The sequence below is a fragment of the Rana temporaria genome, chromosome 9 (genome assembly GCF_905171775.1).
Source record: "Rana temporaria chromosome 9, aRanTem1.1, whole genome shotgun sequence".
NCBI lineage: Eukaryota > Metazoa > Chordata > Amphibia > Anura > Ranidae > Rana > Rana temporaria.
The window spans coordinates 175,074,422-175,085,088 of NC_053497.1; the positions used below are offsets into that span (position 1 = coordinate 175,074,422).

The 10,667-nt window shown below is 48.3% G+C and overlaps 1 pseudogene; it reads right to left on the bottom strand.

Moving 5' to 3' along the window:
* Window positions 1-249: 249 nt before the first annotated feature.
* LOC120914697 lies at window positions 250-340 on the bottom strand (annotated as a pseudogene).
* Between the last annotated feature and the right edge of the window lie 10,327 nt (window positions 341-10,667).

The following is a 10,667-nucleotide window of genomic DNA, read 5'->3' on the forward strand; positions in this document are numbered from 1 at the left end:
GAGCCCACCTAAGCAGGCTACTACCCACAACCCCCAACTCTCCCACCTAATTACATTTGGGAAATACTACCCACCCCTCCCGGCGAAAGGAGGAGCAAGGGTTCTCTCCCAAACAACTGACTGGGGCAGACACCACCAAATCCAGACCCGGCCCTTCAGCTTCGACCTCATGCCTCTCTGTCCCGATCAAAAGGCTTTCACCTCCACACCAGCAGGCTTAGCGTCCGCCGACTGCCATCCCTTTCCCCCTCACCGGATACTGGGGACAGTCAGCATCGCACCACCTACTGGCAACTGATAAGAACAGATACTACACTTGATCTTAGCCAAAAGGCCGAGAGCTCGCATGAAGGTGTTGAGTTCTGGCGGGGAGGAGCCGAGACAGCTGCAGAGGAACCCCAGAAGACCAGGTTCGGGGCCACTCTGTGCAAAACGAGCTGCACAGTGGAGGTAAGTAAAACATGTTTGTTATTTAAAAAAATGTTTTACTTTACAACCCCTTTAAGTACATATTAAAGGCGCTACAAGCGCTGTTTAACTGCGCATGTGAAAGATCTAGAGGTGCATGCTGGTTACCCAGCATGCACCTCTCCCGGGAAAACCAGGAAGACAAATGAAATGCCCACAGCTATCATGGAAACGGCCACAAGATCGCCGAGAAGATATCATGTACGTTTTTGGAAAGATTTATGTAGCAATCGTGAAATTTTGATATGTTTAGAAGAATATTCATGGTAATGAAGTTGAGATTGCAAAAAAATAAAAATATACTGTATATACTCGAATATAGGCCGACCCGAATATGAGCCGAGGCACCTAATTTTACAACAAAAAAATGGGAAAACTTATTGACTTGAGTATAAGCCTAGGGTGTCCATCTGCATGCCTCACTGTGCCTCACTTTGCCTCACTGTGTCCATGTGCATGCCTCACTGTGCCCATGCCTCACTGTGCCCATGCCTCACTGTTTCCATGCCTCACTGTGTCCATGCCTCACTGTGCCCATGCCTCACTTGTGCCCATGCCTCACTGTGTCCATGACTAGACTGAAGTTTAACATGGGAGTCTATGGAAGACTATGGTCCGGCTTTGAAAAATCGGTGCTCCCCAGGCGTAGGTCCCCCAGACAACAAACTGCACACTTGTATAGGAAGAGTGAGGCTACATGTGTGCTGGACCCCCAAAGTCCGGGAGATCAGGCGCAAAAAGCTGACTCAAGCATTAGCCGAGGGGGGCATTTTCAGCACACAAAAAATTATGAAAAACTTGGCTCAACTCGGGCTACATGTGTGCCAAGTTCCGGGTCCAGGGGACTTGCGAACGGCCGGTTACGGGTCCCCAAAGTCACCGGAGAAATGACTGTTTAACATGGGAGTCCATGGAAGGGACTTTGAAAAATCTGTGCTCCCCAGCCGTAGGTCCCCTGGACAACAAACTTTGCACACTTGTAGAGGAAGAGTGGGGCTACATGTGTGCCAAGTTGGTTATGGCCGGCTGGTCCTGGGTCCCCAAAGTCCAGGAGATCAGGCACAAAAAACTGACTCGAGAATAAGCCGAGGGGGGCATTTTCAGCACAAAAAAATTTGCTGAAAAACTCTGCTTATACTCGAGTATATACGGTATATATTATGGCCGGAACGCCACTTTAAGCTCTGCACTGTTTGTATTTGTATTATATATGTGTAATGGTCTCCAAAAACCTTTGGCTATATAGTGCAAGCGTGTAATGTGGGATAAAAGCCACAAAAATTCACACAATGCCTACAATACTAACATTTCGGGCGCCAAAACAAATATTGAATAGCAGAAAATAATATTGGGCAAAAGTCAAAGAAAGATGAAAACTTTTTTGGAAACCAGCTTTGTCAGGTGACCATTGACAAGGATCAAACTTGTAGCCGGTGACTTGTCGGTATTGTTCCCCTATCCAGATGGTTCCTGTAAGGACTGTGCAGGCGCAATCCTTGCCGACGGAAATCTCCGAACCTCGGCCGGCATCCAGGCTCATTCCTTAACATCCCCGTGGATTGGAGGATGTTAAAAAAAGAGCCAGGAGGCCGATCGAGCGGAGCGAGCCGTCCAGGCGAAGCGAGGCCGACTGGCCACTTTCCTCAAATTCTACGTCGCCCTGGATGCCGGCCGAAGTTCGGAGATTTCCGTCGGCAAGGATTGCGCCTGTGCAGTCCTTACAGGAGCCATCCTGATAGCCGGAACCATATTGGCAGATCACCGGCACCCTAAATATCCTTCCTATAATAGCAGCTGTTGGCCAATTTATTTTTCTTTTTAAATACCGTGTACCGTGGAGCCCCTTTAAAAGTCGTTCACCTTTTTTCCAGTCAGCGTCTTAATTCTGCAGTCATTAGGTATGTAGGCATTTTAATCCCATCTTTGTTATGACTCTGGACGTTATAAACTGCCTTTCGGAGCCTCTCACTGCTGATTCAGTCATATTGATTTTTTTATTGTATTTTTCTTTTTAACAATGCATGGAGCTATTTAAATAAAGCCGTTATTTCACAACTATCTGACACGCATGCACTTAGCAACTTTACCAGACCGGCCCTCTCTCCTCCGTTCCTGGAAGTCATAACTCTCCCAGCGGAGGCGTCATAATGGTGACTGGAGACGAGGACCACAAAACTGGGTTCTGATTGGAACCTCTACTCCAATTGTTCTGAAGATATGAAAAGCTCAAGTAACACCAACCATTGAAAGGACATGGCTACTCGGGGGTAGGGTGACCACATTTCCAAACTACCATTCAGGGACACCCTCCTTCCCAAAAATCAGCTTGTGCTGTAACGAATCGCAGCACAGTGATTGGACACAAGAGGCGGGACTTATGATTTCTCCAATCACAAGCAGGGGGCGGGGATTGTGCTCCTCCAGGAATTCCCAGCCAGGGCAAGTACTGTTAGTCATACCTCCCAACTTTTCAACTTCAGAATGAGGGACAAATGAGCATACCCCCAAACGAAGTTGTTGAGCGGGGGGGGGGGGGCCCGCGGATCAAAGTTGTTGAGCGGGGGGGGGGTCCGCGGATCAAAATTGTTGAGCGGGGGTGGGGTCTGCGGATATCAAAGTTGTTGAGCGGGGGTGGGGGGTCCGCGGATCATAGTTGTAGAGCGGGGGGGTTTAGGGATCAGAGTTCTTGAGCGGGGGGGGTTTACCACCAATCGCGGGGGGGGAGATTGGTGCGGTGACATCGCGGGACAACAGCATGGCACGCGGGATCTGGGACGGTTGGGAGGTATGCTGTTAGTGAGTAAAGCAGTGATGTGGCGGCATAGGTGTGCGCAGCCTATTGCATTAGGGTGTGCACCCCAAAGCTCAAACACACATTACCGATCATTCAGAAAGGGAAGGGGCCAGTAAATTACATATTTACTGGCTCCTTCCCCCACTCATCCTAAACATCTCCGCAGCAACAGCCGATGGGGAGAGGAGAAGAGGGAAGTCAGCAGCGTGGTGGGAGGGGAGGGCAGTAGGGGGGGAATCTGTGCTGCATGGGATGATTAGGGTGTGCCTGGGCACACCTGGCACACCCTGTGCGCACGCCTATGTGTGGCGGCCTTTTTTGGGGGCATCAGATTGGCCTGGGGGGGGGGGGGGGTAGCTTCATTCCGGGACACTGTATTGTTCTGGAATGAAGGTCCCCGGGACTGTCCCGGGCACTGTATTGTTCTGGAATGAAGGTCCCCGGGACTGTCCCGGGCAATCCAGGACACGTGGTCACCCTACTCGGGGGACTACTTAACTAAGCTAAAGGTGGACCCCAGTTGCGTTCAGGGCCCCTTAAACTGCCGGTCCATTGCGTTACTATACATCCATCCAGTGGTGTGGGTAAACCATCAGTCTTAGGCCCTTTTCACATCATCAGCCCGACCAAATGGGACCCTCATTTCACCTTTACAGAGCAACAGATGTCCATTTACACTCGCCTACCTCCAATCCAAAAAACAGAAGGGAATTCGTCCCCCTTGCATCTGGGCAGATCGGAGGGGCCATAGAGTAGCCGTGACCTGTCCTCCGCCCGCTCCGCTCATTGTGGCCCACGACTGGTTACCAAGTTGCTTAAATGGCCCTTGCTATTCAAAAAGGTTGGGCACCCCTGCCCTAAGACACCCCAATAATAGGAAGAAAAAAAAGACACCAGCACACTTTTTATAACACAGATTACTACAATGTACATCAGGTGCTTTGAAAGTTACCGTCCAACCTAACTAAATGGCAACAGCACGCAACGCGCCATTCATTGATGTGACGCGACGGTGTAAAAAGGAACCTCAAAGTGCTACTTCAGATCTGCTGAGAAAAAATATATTGCCTCTAAGTAACCCATTAAATTGTAAGGATTTTGACAAAGGTAATTGCAATAATGGACCCTGTTCTGTAGGAATCGCCGCTGCTTCACTATTTGCTTTTTAAAGATTGATTTTTCAATGGCAGAGTCTGTCTTAACCACTTAAGACCCGGACCTTTAGGCAGGTAAAGGACCTGGCCAGTTTTTGCGATTCGGCACTGCGTCGCTTTAACTGACAATTGCGCGGGCGTGCGCCGTGGCTCCCAAACAAAATTGACGTCCTTTTTTCCCCACAAATAGAGATTTATTTTGGTGGTATTTGATCGCCTCTGCGGTTTTTATTTTTTGCGCTATAAACAAAAATAGAGCGACAATTTTGTCAAAAATTCAATATTTTGTACTTTTTGCTGTAATAAATGCCCCCCAAAATATATATAACTTTTTTTTCTCCTCAGTTTAGGCCGATACGTATTCTTCTACATATTTTTAGTAAAAAAAAAATCGCAATAAGCGTTTATTGATTGGTTTGCGCAAAATGTATAGCGTTTACAAAATAGGAGATAGTTTTATTGCATTTTTCTAATTTTTTTTTTTTTTACTACTAAAGTCGACGATCAGCAATTTTTTTCGTGACTGCGACATTATGGCGGACACATCGGACAATTTTGACACATTTTTGGGACCATTGTCATTTTCACAGCAAAAAATGCATCAAAAATGCATTGTTTACTGTGAAAATGACAATTGCAGTTTGGGAGTTAACCACTAGGGGGAGCTGAAGGGGTTAAGTGTGACCTCATCTGTGTTTCTAACTGTAGGGGGCGGGGCGGGGCTGGACGTGTGACGTCATTGATCGTGTTTCCCTATATCAGAAAACACACGATCGATGACAGCGCCACGGTGAAGAACGGGGAAGCTGTGTTTACACTCACCTCTCCCCGTTCTTCAGCTCCGGGGACTGATCGCTGGACTCCAGCGGCGATCGGGTCCGCGGGTGCCCCGGTCACGGAGCTTCCGACCAGGTCGCGGGCGCGCGCCCGCGACTCGCGGCTGGGCACTTAAAGGGGACATACAGGTACGTGCTTGTGCCCAGCCGTGCCATTCTGCCCACGTATATCTGCAGGAGGTTTTTGGAGAATTAGTTGCACACTAGGCTCTTCTGCTATTTTCTGATAAGGTGGAATGCAGCATTTTTCAGTTTAGACACGTTCAGGTGTGCCAGGCGTTTGGGCGTTCATTTTATTGGCCAGAATAGTAATTTATTGAATTGAATGAATGTTCACTTATGCCGTGTACACACGATCGCATTTTCCATGGAATAAAATCCAATGGAATTTTCCGTCAGAATTCCGATGAAGCTGACTTTCATCAGTCTTGCTTACTCACGATCAGACTAAATTCCGACCGTCCAAAACACGGTGACGTACACACGATTGTTTTTTTCAGATGAAAAAACTCCATCAATTATGTTGGGTAATGGTCGTCTGTGGCTGAATTTTCATCATTGTTACCTGCTGTGTGTAAGGTTTTTCTTTAATTGGTGCTGGGACAGCTTTAGAATCACTTTGGGAGTGGTAACCATGGGCTCTGATATGGCGTTCGGAGAGGTAGAAATTAACCTCTTGACCACTGGGCACTTAAACCCCCTTCCTAACCAGACCAATTTTCAGCTTTCGGTGCTCTCACAATTTGAATGACAATTACTCAGTCATACAACATTGTGCCCATCTGAAATTTTTGTCCTTTTTTTCCCCACAAATAGAGCTTTCTTTTGGTGGTATTTGATCACCTCTGGGTTTTTTATTTTTTCTATTCCTTCCACTGACACCAAGGATGGGATTCTATTCCTCCCACTGACACCAATAATGGGGTTATATTCCTCCCACTGACACCAAGGATGGGGTTCTATTCCTCCCACTGACACCAAGGATGGGGTTCTATTCCTCCGACCGATATCAATAGGGCACTATTCCTTCCACTGACTTCAAGGATGGGGTTCTATTCCTCCCACTGACACCAAGGATTGGGTTCTATTCCTCCGACCGATATCAATAGGGCACTATTCCTTCCACTGACTTCAAGGATGGGGTTCTATTCCTCCCACTGACACCAAGGATGGGGTTCTATTCCTCCCACTGACACCAAGGATGGGGTTCTATTCCTCCCACTGACACCAATGATGGGGTTCTATTCCTCCCACTGACACCAAGGATGGGGTGCTATTCCTCCATACGATATCAATAGGGCACTATTTCTTCCACTGACACCAAGGATGGGATTCTGTTCCTCCCACTGACACCAAGAATGGCGTTCTATTCCTCCCACTGACACCAAGGATGGGGTTCTATTCCTCCCACTGACACCAAGGATGGGGTTCTATTCCTCCCACTGACACCAAGGATGGGGTTCTATTCCTCCGACTGATATCAATAGGGCACTATCCCTCCCACTGACACCAAGGATGGGATTCTATTCCTCCCACTGACACCAAGAATGGGGTTCTATTCCTCCCACTGACACCAAGGATGGGGTTCTATTTGTCCCACTGACACCAAGGATGGGGTTCTATTCCTCCCACTGACACCAAGGATGGGGTTCTATTTGTCCCACTGACACCCAGAATGGGGTTCTATTCCTCCCACTGACACCAAGGATGGGATTCTATTGATCTTTTATTGAAAAGAATCAAGCAACCAATTTTATACAAAAGTAAAAAACAAAACTATAGTACAAAACTTAAATCCAAGGAATACACATCCGGGTTCAGAATATATACAATATATACACTATACACCACTACCAAAACATTACTACAAAACTATTTACACAAAGCAGCAGAGAGGGCCTAAGAGGCACAACCCGTCACCTATGTACGCAGCCATTTATCAAAAATGTATCAAAAATAATAATCTAGGGTGATAAGAGACAGACAGCCACACCCGGGAAAGAGACTCCTGGCAGTCAGGGAGGCTTGAAACCCCTCCACGCCTTCAGCCAAGCCCCCTGACCCCGCTTGTCTCTCTCAAGCCCCCGAATCTTCCCCACCTCATGCACAATGTCATACACCACCACCTCAACAGGAAGGATTTTTTGCCGAATGCTGACCTGACACCGTGCGTTCCAGGTGAAATAACGGACCACTAGGCTAACTAAAAAAAGTGTATCCAAACAAAAACCTCCACCGGTACTGAATGCTCCGTACACCCACTCGGCATAACCCAGCCTGGAGAGGAAAGGAACACCGAGCGCCCGCCCCACCTGTTTGTACACTTCTATGTTAAAAGGGCAACGAAGCAGAAAATGGTCCATAGTCTCCTCCTCACCTGCACACTCCTCCCGAGGACAGCTACGATCCACCCCACTGCGGAATTTCAAATTGCCCCGAACATAGAGCCTCCCATGGAAGCACAACCAGGCCAGATCCCTAAATTTAGGAGGTATTCTATCCAAATTAATCAGTCTCAACCCCACCCTCAAAACTGGGCCTGGGCAATCCCTTAAGGCCAGTGGGTCATGAAAGACTTCGCTCAAGACTCGACTCATAAGGTCTTTCCTCGGAACCGATCTGAGATCTTCAGCCGACAATCGCCACTGCCGCAGTAACTTCAGGCACGGAGCTACATAGGCTGGTAGCTGACCACGATGACCCCTGCGATTCTTCACTTGGCCACCTTCTTCCCAAAGTCGCAGAAAAGGACTAAACCAAGATCTAAATATGCCTGCCCATCCAGGAGGTTCCACTGCAAGCATACTACCAATGTTAAACTTGAGAAATAGCAGTGAAAAGAAAAGAATTGGGTTGACCATACCTAAGCCACCCTCCCTCCTGGATAGGTAGGTGACATTCCTCTTGATGGGGTTCAGTCTGTTCCCCCACAGCATCTGGAAGAACACACTACTGACCCTAGCATAGAGAGACACTGGCAAGATGCAGACAAAGCTGACATACAAGAAGATCGGAATCAGGTAAGTCTTAATCAGATCAACCCTTTCCCTCATAGATAACTTCCATCTCTTCCAGTTGACCACCTTAGCATTGGCAATTTCCAGTCTGCCTTACCAGTTTTTGAGGCCATAATCGCCGGGTCCAAATTCAATGCCTAGTATCTTAATTCTTTCCCGGGGCACTGGAAAGGTGTCCGGGAGATCAAACCCCTCACCTTCCTTTCCCATCCAGAAAACTTCGCTCTTTTCCTGATTGATCTTGGAGCCTGATGCTTCAGAATACCGTGATGTCAGAGAGACCACCTCCTCTGCCTCATCCGTCCCAGTGACAATCACCGATACATCGTCCGCATAAGCAACAACCCTCAATGGCGGCTCACCCGGGAGCCCCACTGGTACCCCACACAACATGCCGCTCTCTAGCCTCCTGATGAAGGGGTCGATTGCAAACACATAGAGCAGGGGACAGCCCTGGCGCACCCCGGAGCCAACCTCAAAGGACTGCCCAACCCAACCATTAACAAGAGGGAAGCTTTCTGCCCCCTTATACAAGACTTTCAGCCAATCAACAAAACCACCCGGCAGACCGTACTTACTAAGGAGCAACCACAGGTACTCATGGTTAACACGATCAAAAGCCTTTGCCTGATCCAATGTCAGCAAATACTTTCCCCAGCCTGCAGCCCTGCACCGCTCCAAGGCCTCCCGGACAGCTAACACCGCTGTGAAGGTGCTCCTACCCTGGACCGAACAGTGCTGATGGCGAGAAAGCAAAGACTCTGCTACTGACGACAGGCGCCAGAAAAATATCTTCGCCAGTATCTTTCTATCGACATTAAGAAGGCTGATGGGGCGCCAATTCTCAATCATCGAAGGATCTTTACCCTTTGACAGAAGAATCACAGCCGAGTGCCTCATGGAAGGGGATAGCACCCCCTCAGCAAGACAACTGTTAAAAACCTCTACCAAATGTGGGGCCAGAATAGACTTAAAGGCTTTGTAAAACTCAGCCGTCAAGCCATCCGGTCCGGGTGACTTTTTGATGGCAAGCTGTTCAATTGCCCTCATCACCTCTTCAACTGTGATCTCCTCTGTCAAATTCATCAATGGAACATCTCCACCATTTAGACCTGGAGTAGAGTCCAAAAAGCTTTCCATCTTGTCACGGTCAAGCTCTTTCCTTCCAAGAAGGTCGGCATAAAAGGACCTCACGACCTCCAGAATCCCTGACCTGGACTTTGTCACGGAACCTGTACTGTCCTTAAGGCCAACGACCGCTTTAACAGCTACACCTTGTTTGCAGTTCTGGTAAGGGTCAGGCGAGTGGTACTTCCCATAGTCCCTCTCCAGAACCAAAGAGGCATGCCGGTCATATTGACACTTCCTGAGAAGGAGTTTCACTTCGGAGATTGCCCCAGGATCTCCTCCTCTCGAGACAAGAATATCCAGCTTCCTCCGCAAACGTTGGTAGGTCATGTATTTATTAAACTGTGTTCTATTGGCTAGGCCCCTGAAGAATCCAGCGATCCTCTTTTTGGTCAGCTCCCACCACTCAGCCTTGCTGCTACAAAAGTCCAGGAGGGTCACCTGTGCCTGAAAGAATTCCTCAAAGGATTGTCTAACATGTTCTTCCTGGAGTAGAGTCGAATTTAAGCTCCAGATGCCCTTTCCTCTCTGAGGGGCGTCTGAAGCATTCAGGGCCACAGATAGCATACAGTGATCAGAGAACTCTACTGCCAGCACCACTGGGGGTGAGAAAGCAGAGGCCTCCTTCAAAAAAAACCTGTCTATCCTACTCTGACTATTACCACGATGAAAGGTGAACCCGGTGTCATCCGGGAGGTGCGCAATGTGCACATCCACAAGACCAGCATCCCTAACCATACTATTTAAAAAAACGCTATCATATCCCAGCCTGTCCTTGAAGGCCTTCCTGTCCTTGGGCCTAGTTACTGTATTAAAGTCACCTCCAAAGACCACTTGCCGGGATGTAAAAAGAAATGGCTTGATCCTTGTAAAAAGGCATTTCCTGTCCCACTTTGTGTGCGGCCCATAGATATTAATTAGGCGCAGGTCCTGCCCTCCCACAAGGACGTCTAAGACCATACATCTCCCAATCTCCACCTCAATAACCCGCCGGACAGTTACCATGCCGGTTTTAAACAACACCGCCACACCGCCGTAAGGCTCGGCCGCAAGAGACCAGTAAGATGGACCATACCTCCACTCTCTCTTGGCCATATGAATATCTGCCAAGGAGGTGAGCCTAGTCTCTTGCAAAAATAAAATTTCAGCATCCAATTGGCTGAACAAAAAGAAGGCCATAGAACGAGCTCTCACTGACTTAATGCTGGCGACATTTATTGTCGCCACTTTTAACGGAGGGGGAACCGCCATTTGGGTTATTGGGTGGATT